General features: G+C 38.0%; 1 long non-coding RNA gene across 1 annotated transcript; it reads left to right on the forward strand.

The window, feature by feature from the left end:
• The first annotated feature begins 1,196 nt into the window (after window positions 1-1,196).
• On the forward strand, window positions 1,197-4,367 carry LOC110784668 (uncharacterized). The gene is made up of 3 exons (XR_002532330.2): window positions 1,197-2,132; window positions 2,579-2,689; window positions 3,735-4,367. It is a non-coding gene; the product is annotated as an uncharacterized lncRNA (long non-coding RNA).
• The last annotated feature ends 13,552 nt before the right edge of the window (window positions 4,368-17,919 follow it).

Genomic DNA, 17,919 nt, shown 5'->3' on the forward strand with positions numbered 1-17,919 from the left:
AAGAAGAAGAAGAAGAAGAGTGATATTTTTAGGCTAGGGAAAACAAAAAATCGGAATTAGGAAGGTTATAGGGGGAAAACCAAAAACTTGAGCGCATAAATGAAATTTGAGCCTTCCTTTTTCTCAAAATAATTTTTTTTAAATAATGAAATAAGTTTAGAAAAAGATTTTTATTTCCGTCGCTTATTAATGAAAATTGTGTCACCCGGCTTAAAACAGTTTGTTTTTTAAAAAATAATAAAATAAGTTTATAAACATATTTAAATTTCCGTATATAATTTATGGATGGAATTAGGTTTCCGTTGCTAAGTTTAGCTACGGATATATAAAATCCGTTGACAAAATAAATTATCGACGAGTACTCTTTTTCCGTTACTAATTTAGAAACCGATATATTTCCGTCTCTAAAATTCCGTTGTTATATACCCTATGTTTTTGTAGTGCTTGTTCTTTTTCGGTTCGGGAGCATCTAGGGAAGGCACGCATCGATCTAGTACATAATTGAGCTTATGTAACACGCGTTGGTAACACTTTTTGAAATGCAAAATTACTAGATTTTTAAGTAACACTTTGGTAACATTTTATCAAAATGTAACGCTCAAGGTAACACTTTAACATAGGTAACATTTTATGGTAACACTTTTAAAATAGGTAACAGTTTATGGTAACACTTTTAAAATAGGTAACAGTTTATGGTAACACTTTTAAAATAGGTAACATTTTATGGTAATACTATGAAGTGTTACCTTATTTTTTAAGAAGGAAATAAAATATTTGCAATAAAAATAAGGGCTAATCTTTGAAATCCCATATTGATAGAAAATTTAACTACTTGCCGCCAAAAGGAAATTTAGAATTTGGGTTTAATTTCTCTGAAATTTCTGAAACCGCAACAGACCAAAAAATTAAGAAAAAAATTTTGATCTTACGTTTAATTTTCTGAAAATCTCTAAATTTTCCCCTTCCCCAACAATTCATTATTATCTTTATCTATTTCATTTATTATTTTTAGTTAAAAATATAAATAGTTAATTTGATGATAATTTACAAGTTTGGGTATGATGATATTTTTCTATTTGCATTTATAAATAGATACGATTTTCAAAAAAGATTATTTCACTTTATTTATATCAGTTTTCTTATATTTATGAGATTTTTACTATAAGTATATACTTTTGCTAAATAAAAGAGATGTCTATATTTTTAAAAACAAACAAAAAGGCCATCTTATGGTCGGAAACCCCAAAAATACTCCAACGAAACCCAAAAACGCATTTCACACACACTAAACCCCACCTCTCTCCAATTCTACGGTCTCTAGCCACAATGAGTGCACCCGTGAAGCCACCAGGCCCACCACTTTTCCTCCATCACCACCGTCTTCTATCTCGCCACCGTGAATTCCACCTTTAAGCCATCATTGAACTAATCAAGAATTGAACATACGAGTGCCCTTCTCTGCTTTCCCATGTTACCTTTTATCTATGGTAGCTATAGAATCAATAATCTAACCCAATTTGCACCTTAGTTTTCAAAGTAAAATCGTCGATTCGCAAGTTTCTACACTTCTCAGCCCTAAAACCTTTATTTCTCTCTCCACTGTTCTTCTTCCAATCTCCAGGTCCAGGATCTCGATTTCATGCCTTGCTCTTTATATTGAAATAGATTCATGTTTTTACTTTGCTCTCAAGTTCTGAATTTCTAGGGTTATAATTTTAATTATATACTTCAAATTGATTTTATTTTCACATCTAGTTACTCATGTTCTTGATTCGAAATTCGTTGTATTCTTTTCATTCTCTCGGTTTCTTTTCATTTTCTAGTTCCTTCTTTTTGTTATTTATAATTTAATTTTTGATTTTATTTCCCTTACTTCTCTATCTCGATACCTCCCAACTTGCAGATCTTATTAGGTCCCTTGCAATTTTAAGTCCTGGGCTAGGTAGAAGTCTCCCATTATTTTGTTTGATATTTTCTAATCCATATTATATCTCTTACTCTATATCTCTATCCCTCCTCCCCTCCAATGTTATACAACTTATGGCTTCTCTCATCTTCAGATCTTGGTCTACCATCTGAAAGTATTAGTGGATTTTGCATCTTCTACCTCGCAATTTGAAGTCTTGTGTCAGGTAACATAATTTTATTTTATACGTGAACAATTTCCTTTTTTCTTTTGAAATTCATGCTTTGATTTTTTGGCTTTTTATGTAATTAAGGATTTAGTTTTCTATTTGGGTGAATTTCAAGCTGAGCGAATCGATTTTGATGTATCATATTCAAAATTTTCATATGAATTAGGTTTTTTAATTGCGCCGAATGCTTCTTTTGTGTACAATTGATGTTAAATGGATGATATTCAACATATGAACTGTCAATCAGGAGTTCATGAATGACTGATTTGGCTCACAACATACCTCTCCATCTCTGGAATCAGAGTTTCATCTCAATTTAGTTACTAATTCTCTTTTCTTTCAAGATCGATTACACTGATTTATGAGTAATTGTTGGAAGTTTGAACTGTTTTAAATGTTATTAGGCTTATGAGCCAAAATTAATATATCATAGCTTGTTTCAGGCACAATTATGTTGATTTCCTAGCGGAAGAGATCGATGTATGATGTAGCTTCCCATAAGATCTATGCGAAAGATCACCAGTCATAAATTCTGATCGATTAATGGCTAGGAGGTGATTCCTGAAATTCATTTATTAAGTGTAAACTTCTCTGAGTTGTTTCAACTGTTTGTGATTCTGGTAGGTAGATGGAATTTGGTTAGGTGTGTGTCTGGGATGCTAATTCATTCTCAAAGTGAACTCCTCTATACCATAATCATGGACATATTATATACTCCCTCCGTCCCGGAATACTTGACCTGTTTTCCTTATCGGGCCGTCCCTTAATACTTGACATGTTTCTAAAAATGGAAATATTCTAACAATATTATATTATTTCTCACTCCACCCCTATTAACCCACCTACCCCCTACTCCATACAAAAAATAATTAAAAATTCAACCCCTACTCTCCCCCAACCCCACCTCTTAACCCACATCCCACTAACTACATTAAAATAATACTCCACTATCAACTACTACCTATTAAATTAAATAAGTCAATTCAAGTCCCTTAAACTTTGTGCCGGTCAAACCGGGTCGAGTATTCCGGGACGGAGGGAGTACTTTTTGCATCCATGAATCAATATATTATAAGATTTTGGTGGTTTGAAATTCTTATTTTGATGTGAAAATATACACGAAAACATAATTTTGACATAAATTTGACAACCTTGTAGCAGTTCCGGTCAACTAATGGCACTAAATTCACATGTTAGTGCATATATCTGTTTTTAATATCTCTGCTGACATTGTGAACTACATTTGAAACTTTTCTTGAATTTTTCAGAGATAAGAAGCGGAAGATGGAATTAGACTCTCCTAATATGATGTGATATCTGAAGGTTTTAGTCAAGAGTTTTGTTTAATAGTTTGTTTCTTCTTTTCCTTGTTTGAAGGTTTTTATTTTTTCTTTAGGTCTTCTAAGTACAGTAAGGTGTGTGTGTATCTTTAACTCACCAACTAGGTGTTACGTAAGATTAGTAGTAATCTTCCTGTATAGAAGTATATAGGTTATGATTCACCAGTAAATGAAAGATAAATTAACTGGTTGTCCTGTAGCTTTATGTAGGTTATGATTCACCAATAAATGAAAGATAAATTAACTGGTTGTCTTGTAGTTTTATGCAGACTGAAGAACCTTGAGGACCTGAGGAACAAATTTGAAGGGAGCCTTCCACTCTGTCTTGGCCATTTTAAAGAGATTCGCCAAGCTTGTTTTTCTTTAGTACGTCTCACTCTCATCTAATAACTTCGATGGCTCATTTTCATTTCATTCACTCGCTAATATCCCTAAGCGGCTTGAGGTCTTTGAACTCGTCAACAATAACAACAATCTAGCCGTTGAAACAGAGCTATATAGGGTTGGCCAGTTTCTTCCATTTCAGCTCAAATTATCTAATTGCACCCTCAACAACCCAACTGGTACTGTCCCTATATAGCTTCCTCGCGACTCACTGTTGTTGTAGTTGTTGTTGTCATTGTTGTTACCGCTGTTGCCTACTTCTGCTACAGCTGCTGTCGGCTGTTACTGTTGTCTGTTTCCTACTGTTCATTGCTGCCTGTTTGCTAGTGCACTTACTGTTATTTTGTTTTTTCTGTTTTGAAATTTGGTAGTGTAAAGACTGAGGTTGACCATAATTAACTTTCTTTTCGTTTTCATTATTAGATTGTTTACCAAACAAAAAAAATTGGTGTTTGTGGATGTTTTATTTAAGAAACTATGAAATTATATCAATTCAAATTATTGTGTATCGTATTTGTTAATTTCACATTCGTGGTTGTTGTACATGTTAATATTATTTTTATATTTAAAAAAGTAAAAAAAAGTTGCATATTTTAAATTAGCATAGTAGTAGTAGTAGTAGTAATAATAATAATAATAATAATAATAATAATAATAATAATAATAATAATAATAATAATAATAAACATGGAGTGGGGGCCCAGATTGTATCTCGGCTTCCCACTAACAACTATTTGTAAATTTTTTGACTTTGTTAGCATTTGATTTATAATAATAATAATAATAATAATAATAATAATAATAATAATAATAAATATAATAATAATAATAGTCAAAACAAGAAAATGTTACCTATTAATTAACAAGGTGTTACATTAGTTTGCAAAAAGTGATCCATAATATCAAATAAAGTGTTACTTTATATCAAAAGATGATTGAAAAATATTACCTAATAATCAGCAAGTTGTTACATTAGTTTGCAAAAGTGATACATAATGTCGGATAAAGTGTTACTATATGATTGAAATATGTTACTACAGATAAGTAAGTGTTACATAAGAAATAAAAAATAACACTTTAAAAATGATACCAATGATATAAAAAAGTGTTACGTAAGAGGGTTTATAGTAACACTTTTAAAAGTGTTACCATACGTTACCCAAAGTGTTACATAAGACCATAGGGAACATGAGCTGATGTATCACCCATTAAAGTGTTATCTATTCACTATAGTAACACTTTTGCCACTTTATGTATCACTTTTTGGGAGTTACTTAAGGTTAGTTATGTACTAGTGTATATCACATAGTATGTATACTAAGTAATGCTAATTATTATGTGGCAATTGATTTAGGTTCTGGCTTTATGGTTTTTCCGCATGAATATGTTGTTCATAACTTAGAAGCAAACATTCCAAGCCCGAAATATTTTCTCAAGGAAGGAGTGCAAGGGAAAACAAATTCCAAAATTGAAATGCTTCGCAAATACCGCGATATGGCCAGGAGGACAGTCAAATGTAGGTTCACCATAAGGTGGCACTTTCAGTTTGTAGTCAGCCAGCAAGCCAAGAAAGGTGTAACCATGCACTTCATGTTCTTCTTCACAATCATGTCGCGCCAAGTCTTCAAAATTACGGTTTTACACGAGGCACTGGTTAATGGAGGAAGCATTGGTGTCCTATGCTCGTTTGACTCCTCGTCGGTAAAAATAGGATGCTACTTAGCCTCATCTGCAAGTACCTCCTCCACTATAATAGTAGCCGGATCATCACCATCAGAACCAACGTCGGCATTATCATCATTATCCCCGGCGGAACCGGCCCCGTTATAATTTCTACTTGCATTATCGCCATCAACATGTTCACCACCTCTATTACCTTCCGATTCGTCAAAAATAGAATCACCCTCAGAATACTCACCGGTATCAACCTCATCATCATACTCGACGTGTTCCTTACCGGGTCGACGACCGCTGGTACTAGCGTACTACTCTGGAGACATTGTATCAGCCTGACCAAAAGAAACACCGAAGTTGCCAGTGTTAGTACCATACTGCCCATGACCCTTACCGGCAAGATCCATAAGTTCCTGAAAAGAACGGATGTGATATCGCACAGAGATGGGGGAGACGCCTAATATGGGCTCAGAGTCAGGAACGTCATGCTCGTGAGGCCGCAAATCTCTTTCCATTCGAGCGTGCATTTGATGAAAAGAAAAACAACGCTCCATCTCGGCCTGGCTTAAACCCTCGTCGTACAACTCGCGAGTGGTTGTACGGCGAAAACTGGATTGAGAAGAAGGCCTAATATTGGACCAACTACAACTAATTTCGCTAGGTACAGCCCAACCAGAAAACTTAGAGGGACGAGAAGTGGAAGGCTCACCCCCATCCCAAAGAGCCACTCATGCCTAGACTAGAAAATTCTAAAAAATCATTGAAACGGAAAGTGGAGGAAAGATAGAAAAAGGGAAAAAGAGTGAAAGACGGGGTACCTATGAAAATCCCGAAAGGTGAAACTTTGCACGCGAAGAAGAAAAGAGGAAAAACCTACAAATAACACCGAGACAGGCAAAAAACGGGAGAGATTAGTCAAGGATTAAGACTATAGAAAAATCGGGAATGAAAAAATAAAGCCAAAAAATATTCTTATAACCTTCGAATCGGAAGAAAACAAAGAAAGGAGACGGCAAGACAGCAAGAAAATACAGGGAAAAAGATCAATGGATGAGAGAGAATGTAAGCAATTCAAAAAATTGAAGGAGGGACAGAATAAAAGTCTCAAAGAAAAAGAATTAAGACCTTATAAAGGAGGTCAAAGGGAGGAAGGCAAAATGTCATAGGTCAAAGATTGATTAGACAATTAACGATGTATCAACGGTTCAAAATCAACTCAGATTTTGAGACTCTAGATGAAAAGCACGTGGCAGGACATGTTTTGGTTTTCTCTCGCCACTTGTAAAATGGGGATTAGTCATTCAAAAGATCTCAAGGGGTTTAGTCGTCCAAAATCTCAAGGGGGCTAGTATTCCAAAATCTCAAGTGGGCTAGTTGTTAAAAACTTTGAGGGGGCTAGTTGTCCAAAATTTCAAGGGGGCCAATCGTCAAAGCTTTCAAGGAAGGCTAATTATCATGTTTCCTTACTTAGTTCAGAGCACCCACATACGACAACTATTGTTTCATTACCTTGAAAGAAGCCAGACAAAGTCGCTTTCCATCAAACCAATGAAGCACATCGATAACTGTAGGGGGTTTTTTCGTACTTTTTTGCCCCTACGGAGAATGGGCCTTGTATGTTTTTGGATTTCGAAGGACTCGCCACCAAACAATTTTTAGGGTCCCCTTTGGAAAGACCAAAGTTGACTCTTTAGTGGATAAGGCATTGAATTTTAGAAACTGATGGATGAGATCCGGGCAAGGAAACGAAATGCTTATTCCGTGAGCCTTATAAATTGTATTCGAGTGCATGGCAAAGATCATTTTTGAATAAGCCTAGTCATGACACTATGTGGGTTTGTACTTGGAAATTTAGCACATAAAATTTCTACTTGTCACTACTACAAAAATAGCCTAAGAAACCGGGCAAAACAAAGCAAAGAAACCTCACTTTATACGGTGCCTAGGTAGTAGGTCTCTTAGTATAAGAGACCGGAGCTTTTACCTGGTTTCTTTGATGTATCTAAGAAACCAATTTTGACAAAACACTGGTTTCTTATATCCTTTCCTGTGAATTTAAATACAAAGACTAAGGGACCAAATTGATGAAATATGCGGTTTCTTTGACTGTACTAGGAAACCATTTCGTTACAAAGTGCGGTTCCTTTGATTGTTTTTTAAGAAACTGTATTTTAAACATATACGGTTTCTCTGATACCCCTCTTGTATGAACGTGTGAAATCTAGAAACCATATTTATTAAATATATGGTTTCTTTGTTTTTTTTTTTACTAAATTTTAAATGGCTGCTAAAATTAATAAATTATTGGCATATGATATATTTTCAAATTACCTGGAACCTGTTAGATTCCATCCAATATCCAATTTGGTTCAATTGTATAATAATAATCCATCAACTCTATATATGCATAAACATTCTCCAAACCGACCAATGTACAAACATCTTGTTCTCCAAAGCAATAAATTAAATAAAACTATTTTAACATAACATTCTCCAAACTACAATCACAAGTTCAAATCCAAAGTACTTCAATGTATTGTTATGAGATTCCCAAAACATTTGTTAGAAAGTTCCAATATGCACTACCTACAAAGATCATTCACGATCAACGTCCAGAAGATCATTTTCTTCATCTTCATCAATTTGATCATTGATAACTTGTTTTTGCTTGAAAAAGTATTTAACCAAAGTATCTCGTGTCTCATCAATCATCGCTTGAGAATAAAAAGCAGGAATTTGAGGAAAGCACTATGTAGACACCTACTTTTGTCCCCATTCCCGAAAGGGAAGGTTCGATGATGAGAACATAAAATCTCCACTTGGCAATGCATCTCCTATAAAATAACGAATCTCAATCACCCTTTTCATTTCACCCGAAACCTGCTATTTATAGAAACCTGCTATTTATGAAAACCTGCTAAAAATAGTAACTGTCGTAATGGGTAGTTGTTAAAAGTGGCAAGTCATAAAAGATAGAAACCTGTCAGAAGTAGGTGTTGCACTCCAACATAAATCATAAATGAGATAGAAATTGCGAGAAAAATCATGTTCCTAATACGATTCGAAAATAAGAGTTACGTATTAATTAAAATCCTAACGAGCCTAGAGTTCGTAACGGGCCCAGACGCATCCCGTCATAAAATTAATACGCACTAAAAGACTCGATTAAGTCTCATACACTCCGGATTCTAAGAGTCCGAATCTGACAAAGAAACGGCCCAAACATCAATTTCAACGCCCAGCCCTGGGCGCTGAAATTGCCTGGATCCTATTTTCAACGCCCAGAGCTGGGCGCCGAAATCTTTGACGCCCAGCCCTGGGCGCTAAAAATACCTGGGACGTGTTCTTTCCTAATTCCCCGTGGATTAGAGCTCTACAATTGTATCTTTCCACGAACTCTTTTCTATAAATATAGCCCCAAGTTCGACGTGAAAAAACACAACACACAATTCATATTCTGAGTATTGACTCTAAACCCCTAAGCCTAAGCCTCACGCTGCGAAATTGATCACGCGTTCTGTCGCAATCGATCCAAAAATTGAACAGAACGTATCCTGTCCCGTAATTTGAGATTCGTTAAATAAAAGGAGAAATAGCAAAGTCAAAGTGGTTAGTTTTCTGAGAACCGTGACGCACCTCTCAAGGGTTGGTCGTAATGTGTCCCTTTTCTATGATTTAATTGCTTTCCTCGCCCTTTTATGAACTGTTAAACTAACTAAATCTGATTGTTCGATCACACCTAATAAATATGATATTTTTGGGAAATTGGATTATCATGCTAGGTCCCTTAAAACAATCTAAATCAGATAATCGCGCTCGATCTAGTACTATATGTTGCATATTGTTAAAATCAACTCAGATTAGTTTAATAGTTAACACATGTCCCTTCAATTATTTATGCTGAGCTAGTAAGTATATCCTGCCTCTGGAGTTATCGAAGAGCGAGTACTCCTCTCGGTAGTTACAGTCCCCCGAACCCTCAATCTCTACCTTGCGGGTGTATGTTGAGAGATCCCCACACCAGGGATCACAAGGGAACCTACGGCCGTCGTGGTCAAACATAATTGCACTCCCTTTATGTCACGATAACCGAGTTTTGTCAGTTTTTCTCATTGTCGTTAAAAACTGAATGACGACTCCTATATTACTAGTCAATTGGGTGTAAACTCGCAGGAAATCCAATTACACTTGATTTGACAAAAAGAAACGTCACACCCACGAGGGATAAGGTCACGCATTAGCCGAAGGGTGAAACGATCCTACCCCGCGTTTATTTCCCCATCAAGTTGGGACGACCTGAAAATCAGCATATTAATGTGAACGGACAGAACCGCATAACGAATCTTGGCTCCCTTGATGTTTCATCTCGGTTGTTGGGACTAAGGATACCCATCGCCAACCGGGGGGTGCATACGCTTCGAATGTTGTCCACTCGGCACTTTCGCTAGTAGTACACCCGTCCCAAACCCAATCGCTCGCCTATTAGGTCCCTCTCATTGGTGCATGCCCCCTTGGCTTACATCGTGATTGGCCTCTTGGGCGAAATTCGTCTTTTAAAGGCACTACCTCGACCGGGGCATGTGTTGGATCTGCGATAGAAGCGGTACCAAGCCAGGCGCAAAAACTAACCATAGAAGCCTATCACAAACTACATGACATATTATTATTGCCTCATGATGTAATGTTAGTTATGTGTAGCGAAATATGTGATTGTGTGTGACATATAATGCTAGAAAACCAACGACCTTAAAAATTGCCCAAACATTCATAAACCAATTGGCCAAAGTGTTATACCAAGATACGTGTTCCGCAAACCCGAACGATCGCCACAAAAATAAGCGACGCTCGGGATGGCCTGTAACGAATCCCACAAACGTTGCACAACGCGTAAAAGACGTTATAAGGCAAGCACGCAAAATTAAAGTCGCATAAACAAAAAGTAGACGCAAACAGAAAACGAGAACCAGCCAGGGACGCATTTTCAACGCCCCTGGCTGGGCGCCGAAATTTCTCACGCCCTACGCTGGGCGCTGAAGTTGCTGCCTGGCCTTTTGGTCAGGCACAGCAGCCTCGGTGCCCACGCATGAAGAAAATACGTAGCAAAAAAAAACTTTTCGTAAAAAATTGCTGCGAGGGCGTATGAAAAGGCACTCGATTCTAAAAGCGACTTGTAAAAAATAAAATAACTCTTTGTGTCGTTGTTAGGCCTCCTATGACGACAATGTTCGGCTCCAAAACCGAGCACGCTAATTGAAATAACATTGAAGGTCACATGGGCAAAGTATTCCAAAAATTTAATGTTCAAATAGAGTCTTCAAGAAAAAAAAAATGTTCGAATAAAAAATAAATCCGAGTCTAGACTAGGCTATGCCAAAGTACAATCTAAATCCTAAGTCTTAGTTGTCTTATCCATAGATTCGGTCCTAATGCTTGGCGTCGTTCTGCAAGTTAAAAGGTTAAACCATATTGAGTCTCCCTTCCTAACATTTAAATCAATAAGCACCGATATGTAATTGTCATCCCTTGCTAAGAATCCACGGCCTCAATACTCTCTCTCACCAATAAAAAGAATATATTATAGTATTTGCAAAATGGAAACAGTCACATTCTGAAAATCATTCGTCCATAGTCGCACAACCCCCAAAGTGAACCTAAGGTGTCAATACCGTTAGCAAAAAATTTAATGGCCTCAAGGCTTATGATCACATTGGGTCACGACTATCATAATCCTCTCGAGCCACTCGCCCCTTGAAATACTCCTAAGTACAGAATAAAAGATTTTCCATGAATGCAACATGACGAACCATGAAAATACCCAAATCGGCATACCATAAGGCTACCATTGGGGTAAAGCAATACACACTAAGAGAGAAGCCGCACTAATGATTCTAGTCTTGCAAAAATAAAAATTCGATCTCCCCAACTAACTACCTTGCCAACATTAAGCAAAATGGCGCATGACAAATGAACACCCAAGGGTTAAAATCTAAAGTGTCAACCAACCAAAGTTATGGTCCAATTAGCCTAAGTCTGAGAGTTGCTTGGTAAAGTATTATAAGCTTACGCCACGTCATTATTTTGAGTCTAGGCCACCTCCTTGTATTCATACACGGGTTATAATCAGAAAGATTAATGAAAGTTCGAGTCTAAATCACAACTTCCAATTAAATCCCAGAAACTGGAATCTGAAAAGAAGCAAAAATATTATTTTCGATGCAATTCTTTCGTTAAATTTCAATAAGGTAAAAACAAGATTTCGAATCTACGCTATTTGCACATTTTAAGAAACGACTAAATACGTTTGCAAAGTAAGACGATTTAAAGGTCCACCCTAGGCCTACTAAGGCTAAAGGTCCATCCTAGGCCTACTAAAGTTAAAGGTCCACTATAGGCCTACCAAACGAGGCTCACTCAGTCTCACCTCGTGACTCAAAGACCACAACCATCTACCTTTTAGCCCAAATGAACAAAATTTGAAGGATTTATGTTGGGGAGAAATCCCAAGCAAAAGAGAAAATAGAAAGAGAGAAAAGGGAGAGAGAAAAGAGCGAGCCATGAAATACTTAGCCCGTACCTCCCAAAGTGCAAAATTTACCCAAGTAAACGAAGGAAAAGAATTGAGTCAACCAATCCAAATCATGCCACAAAAACTACATAAGGTTCTACGATGTCTACCCTTTCCAATCCTTATGTTCTTAGACGACTTCGCTCTGGGGCCCTGTTCAGCTCATTTAACCCATCCATGTTCTCATTGCCATAACCAAGAAACCATTACCTCGACTCTTGTTCTTGAACTTGTTGTCAACTGCAAACCACGTACGGCCATTGACACGTGCGTCATACCCATTATTACACCACCGTTAGCATAATGACCGTATAACTTGTTTGGATACATCCTGTTGATATACCCTTGAGCCATCCCCATACTAATCATTGGCCTTGGTTGATGTAAACTCATGACACTAGCTTGAGGCTGCAAATTGTGAGTCCTAGCAGATATAATCCTCATGATTGACCAATACCCATACAAATTATCCTATCTCATTCAACCCATCTTTCAAACCTTCTTGAGTCACGAATAAAAAATAAAAAAATAAAAAAAAAGACAAATGAAAAGTACAGAAAATAATAAATAATAAAAAAGCAAACTTTGCAAAGCGCCTTTAAAAGTTCGTCTAAAAAAGAAAAAGAAGCATTTAGCGCACCAAAAAAGATCCGCCCATAAATAATTTTCAGCGCCCACAGATGGGCGCCGAAATCTTTAACGCCCCAGCCTGGGCGCTGAATCTCTCTGCTCGCCAAATTTTGTCCAGAAGTGCTCGTCATTTTATCCGCACATGCACGGAAAAATAACGAACACTTGGAGGGGTACAGCACGTATTCAGGTATACGTACCAAAAAACACATGAAAAGATTTTTGTGCAAATACATGTACTTAAAAAATAAAACAAAATTTTGGCTTACGGCAAAGCGGTATATAAAAATAATAATAAACTTCACCCTATTTCAAACATTACGATTCCACTCGAACGTACTTGTTTAAAATCAGCATTTTATGAAACCATTTTCTAGGCTAAGAACTACGCAAGACCTGATTCCAAATTAAATCTATCTAAGGCGGATACGTAGGCAATCCATGATTCGGTCCAACCAATTTGCAAGAATATTAAAGCCTATAGAAAAACAAGAATAAGAAATAGAGTCCCTTATTGAAATTTAATTACTTGCAATCCAAGTCGAAAGAAAAACTTAAGTCAAAAGAAGAATCCAAGTCATCAAGATGCCAAAATAAGCAGACATCGAAAAATAATAAAGGGAACGTAGCCTTGCCAGAAGGAGCACTCACACTCCTAGGCACTTAGCCAAGACTCAAAATATCGATTTGCCTCAATTGAATTGGGGCTAGCGCAAGCGTCAATGACCTCTAAAGTACTCGACTTGACCCTCCCTAAAAGCGAACTAACTCACTTAAAGACGTTCTTTGACCACTAGACATAGTCATAATCGCCAACAAGTAGTAAAGGCAGTAAAGCTTGCAATAAAAAGGATTATTCTACGGCATCGCCCCATCGTTCCTTCGAACTCAGGGCACCCGTTCATGGTAACTCAAATGCTTGCGAATCCCCTTTGAGGAAAAAATCAGAAATTGTCAATAGGACTTGGCACTTAACCAAGGCTCACCCTACTCAGACATATAACACGGGCATCTAAAATCGAAATCTAAAAGCATCATTAATGGGAAAACATAATAGCAACTGGGGGCTAAAAATTGAGATGAAAGAGCTAGGGAAAGAACTAAGTATACCTTGACCTTTTGTGCAGACATACACCAAGTAAATCTAAGTCAATTTGAAAACGGTGTATATTCCCGCAATTCTGGAAAATATGGCCCTAAAAGCCTAAAGCATGTGCCGCACGAGCACAAGTATACCTTGACGCCTGCACCCTGGCTTCCAGCAAATCCTTAGACAGCATTCCAAAAATCGTAACAGTATTTTGATTCACTCATGTAATCCTGTACGAACCCTTCTATAAGTCAACTTACTTAGGACACCTTGGATTGTACACAGTAGGACTCGGATTTCAAATAATTTTCAAATAATTTCTTCGAACATAATAAAGTGTCGTTGGTTTAAGCTAAGTATGCGTTTATCTCGATGTTGCAAGAGAGTCAAAAGATTTCTAAATATGGTTATGGGTAAAGAAAGACACCTATCTTTTGGTCAAGGCACACTTCAACATGTGACTACCTTGACCATGGCAATGTCGCAAAATACGACATTTACAAGAGAGGTAGCAAATCACTACTCGAACGTACCTCGCACTAAACGAGTCTGGTTCAAACTATTCATGATACATGTCGTCATGAATACATAAAAACGTATGCCAAGCATTACAGCACCAAGCCAATCCCGTAGCTACAATTGGGGGCTTGAGAAAAACACTCTAAAAATGCTCGAAATGACGATTTTATCGCAAATTCTCGACGCTAATGCTATACATACATCATAGGGGCACAATCCTAAGCTTTAATCGTGTAAACGAACCTTAGAATGGCTACAACCCCTCCCAAATTCTAAGCACTACTTAGAATATATAAAGTCACCCCACTAACAAGGGTAACTGAAAATCGCGAGTCACCAAAACTCCGATCAAATTACTGCACTTAACGCTCGCCCTACAAGCGCCCGTTACACAGTCTACCTCGTTCCGAAGCAAAAGCGAAAGAAAAAATCAAGGATAAGAACTGTCAAAATATATCCAGAAATCATTTTCAACGCCCAGAGCTGGGCGCCGATATCTTCAACGTCCTAGCCTGGGCGCTGAATCTTTCTGCTAGCCAAGTTTTGACCAGATATAAAAATAAGAAAAAAACACCTATGAATCCTCGCATCGAACAAAGTAATAAGTCGTGCAAACCCACGCAGAAGATGCTACACTTGTTCGAGCACCTGAACGAGGCGTGATGAAGTACTCCAATGCAAAAAATAATAATGATATCCCAACACCTGGAGGAATGTTCTAAGACACGCTGCTAGGCCACACAAGCCTACGTCGCACCATAAATTCAACCATCCCACGGTACAAGTCTAAAAAAAGAGTAAGGAATATTGCAAGAGCATGTGTAAAAGAGGCAAAGACTACTTATCGCCCAACTATCGCAATAACTGTACGCCTTAGGAGCAACAGTTCCTTAAAATAATCGCCCCAAAGCGACAAGCACCGTAGTCCTCCAATCGGCTACGGCTTCTCAAGAAAATCATCACGTTCTAAAAACAAAGAAAAAACAAAAGAAAAGAGAATACATAGAACTTCCAAGTGAAATAAACGAATGAACAAGAGGCCAACTGTGTCATCAAAAGACCAGCCCAAACAACACTTTCAACGCCCCACATGGGCGTGAATTATTTCAACGCCCAGGCCTGGGCGCCGAAAATGAACCCAGGCTCAAAAAGGCCCTAACTTCTATTGGGCCCTGCCGCATCCATTCGACTCGAAAATTGTCGATTTCCTTACTGAAAGTCGCACCTCACGACTTTGTCAAGAGTAGCACACCACTACAAAGATCGCTCGCACTTACGAGTACAATCCCAAACATGATCAAGGACATCACAAATTGCGTATCCCCAAGGAACCCCTTTGAGAAAAAATGACCGTCAAGCACGAATGCTTGGGGGCTCGAAAGAAAATATATATTTCAAAAGAGAGTATGAAAAGTTAAAACAATATTCCCAGACTACGCTGTACGAAGTCCCGTGTTTGGATGTCTCAAAAAATAAAACCAGTTTACGACCTCAAGACAAAGGTCGTCGTTGATACTTGTACGTGGTCCTCTGATCAAAGATCCAAGTGGTGGCAAAATCGAGCCATAAAGACTAGCTCAAAACCACGAAAGAAGATGACCACAAAACAATGGTCTGTCTAAGCACGTTGTCAACCCACATTCAGGTTACAACTAAATCCGAGCATCCCTCGAAAGAATTCGCTCCTGCGAGAATGAATAAGAAAATAAATTCTCAAAGAAATCACAAGAACAAATGAAATAGGGACTTGCCCACCTCAATCGGGCAAGATCGCGCCACGAACCGCGCGAGTTCCAAATATAAAAACGAATTCAGGGACGTCCACCCTCAGCGGACAGGACTCGCTCACCTTCAGCGGGCGGGGTCTGCGTCACTAGCCGCGTAGATCCTCTGTTTTCGAAAAATAAAAATCTTCAAAACAAAAAACAGGCTCGCCATCTTTAGCCGGCGGGGTCTACGTCACAAACCGCGTAGGTCCTTATTTTAAAAAAAAAACAAACAAACTTCAAAACAGATTCGTCTACTTCTATCGGACGGGGTGTCCACCCTTAGCGGACAGGCTCGCCATCTTTAGCCGTCGGGGTCTGCGCCACTAACCGCACAGGTCCTTAGTCGCTGCAGCGATAACTTTTTTTGGTTTTCCGTTTTTCCCAAAAACGATGTAAGTAGCTTTTGGTTTTCCGTTTTTCCAAAAAAGAACGATGTGAGTAGCTTTTGGTTTTTCCGTTTTTCCAAAAAAAAGAACGATGTGAGTAGCTTTTGGTTTTCCGTTTTTCCAAAAAAAAGAACGATGTGAGTAGTTTTTGGTTTTCCGTTTTTTCCAAAAAAGCGATGTGAGTAGTTTCCCTTTTTTCCAAAATTTAAAAGATTGGTTTTCCGTTTTTCCAAAAAAAAAAAAAAAGAACGATGTGCTGGATTTTCCTTCGTTTTACGTCCCATAAAAACAAGGGGGTTTTCTCGTTTAGCTAACCCTGAAAATGAGAATCTTTAAAAACATTTTTACCTCGTGATTGGGCTTGGCCGGGCCCGATTACGCTTTATAGCTTTGATTTCGAAAACATCTGTAGCTACTCCCAATGACAAAGTGAGGGAGTTCCTACGCCTCTTTATATACTTCCAATGACAAAGTGAGGGAGTTTCTATACTATCCGTAGACAAATCCCAATGACACGTGAGAGATATGTCGACACTTCAAGTGATGACCCTTAAGTCGAATGTTATCACTCGGGTACTCGTGAGACCCTCGCAAAAGCAGGTCACCATGACTTGTGTGGCGCACTCCGTCTAATACTTTGACCATCGTCTTACTCCAAGACTCAGTCAAAGTGGGGGCTTGTCCCCATTCCCGAAAGGGAAGGTTCGATGATGAGAACATAAAATCTCCACTTGGCAACGCATCTCCTATAAAATAACGAATCTCAATCACCCTTTTCATTTCACCCGAAACCTGCTATTTATAAAAACCTGCTATTTATGGAAACCTGCTAAAAATAGTAACTGCCGTAATGGGTAGTTGTTAAAAGTGGCAAGTCATAAAAGATAGAAACCTGTCAGATTTAGGTGTTGCACTCCAACATAAATCATAAATGAGATAGAAATTGCGAGAAGAATCTTGTTCCTAATACGATTCGAAAATAAGAGTTACGTATTAATTAAAATCCTAACGAGCCTAGAGTTCGTAACGGGCCCAGACGCATCCCGTCATAAAATTAATACGCACTAAAAGACTCGATTAAGTCTCATACACTCCGGATTCTAAGAGTCCGAATCTGACAAAGAAACGGCCCAAACATCAATTTCAACGCCCAGCCCTGGGCGCTGAAATTGCCTGGATCCTATTTTCAACGCCCAGAGCTGGGCGCCGAAATCTTTGACGCCCAGCCCTGGGCGCTGAAAATACCTGGGACGTGTTCTTTCCTAATTCCCCGTGGATTAGAGCTCTACAATTGTATCTTTCCACGAACTCTTTTCTATAAATATAGCCCCAAGTTCGACGTGAAAAAACACAACACACAATTCATATTCTGAGTATTGACTCTAAACCCCTAAGCCTAAGCCTCACGCTGCGAAATTGATCACGCG

The sequence above is a fragment of the Spinacia oleracea genome, chromosome 4 (genome assembly GCF_020520425.1).
Source record: "Spinacia oleracea cultivar Varoflay chromosome 4, BTI_SOV_V1, whole genome shotgun sequence".
Classification (NCBI taxonomy): Eukaryota; Viridiplantae; Streptophyta; class Magnoliopsida; order Caryophyllales; family Amaranthaceae; genus Spinacia; species Spinacia oleracea.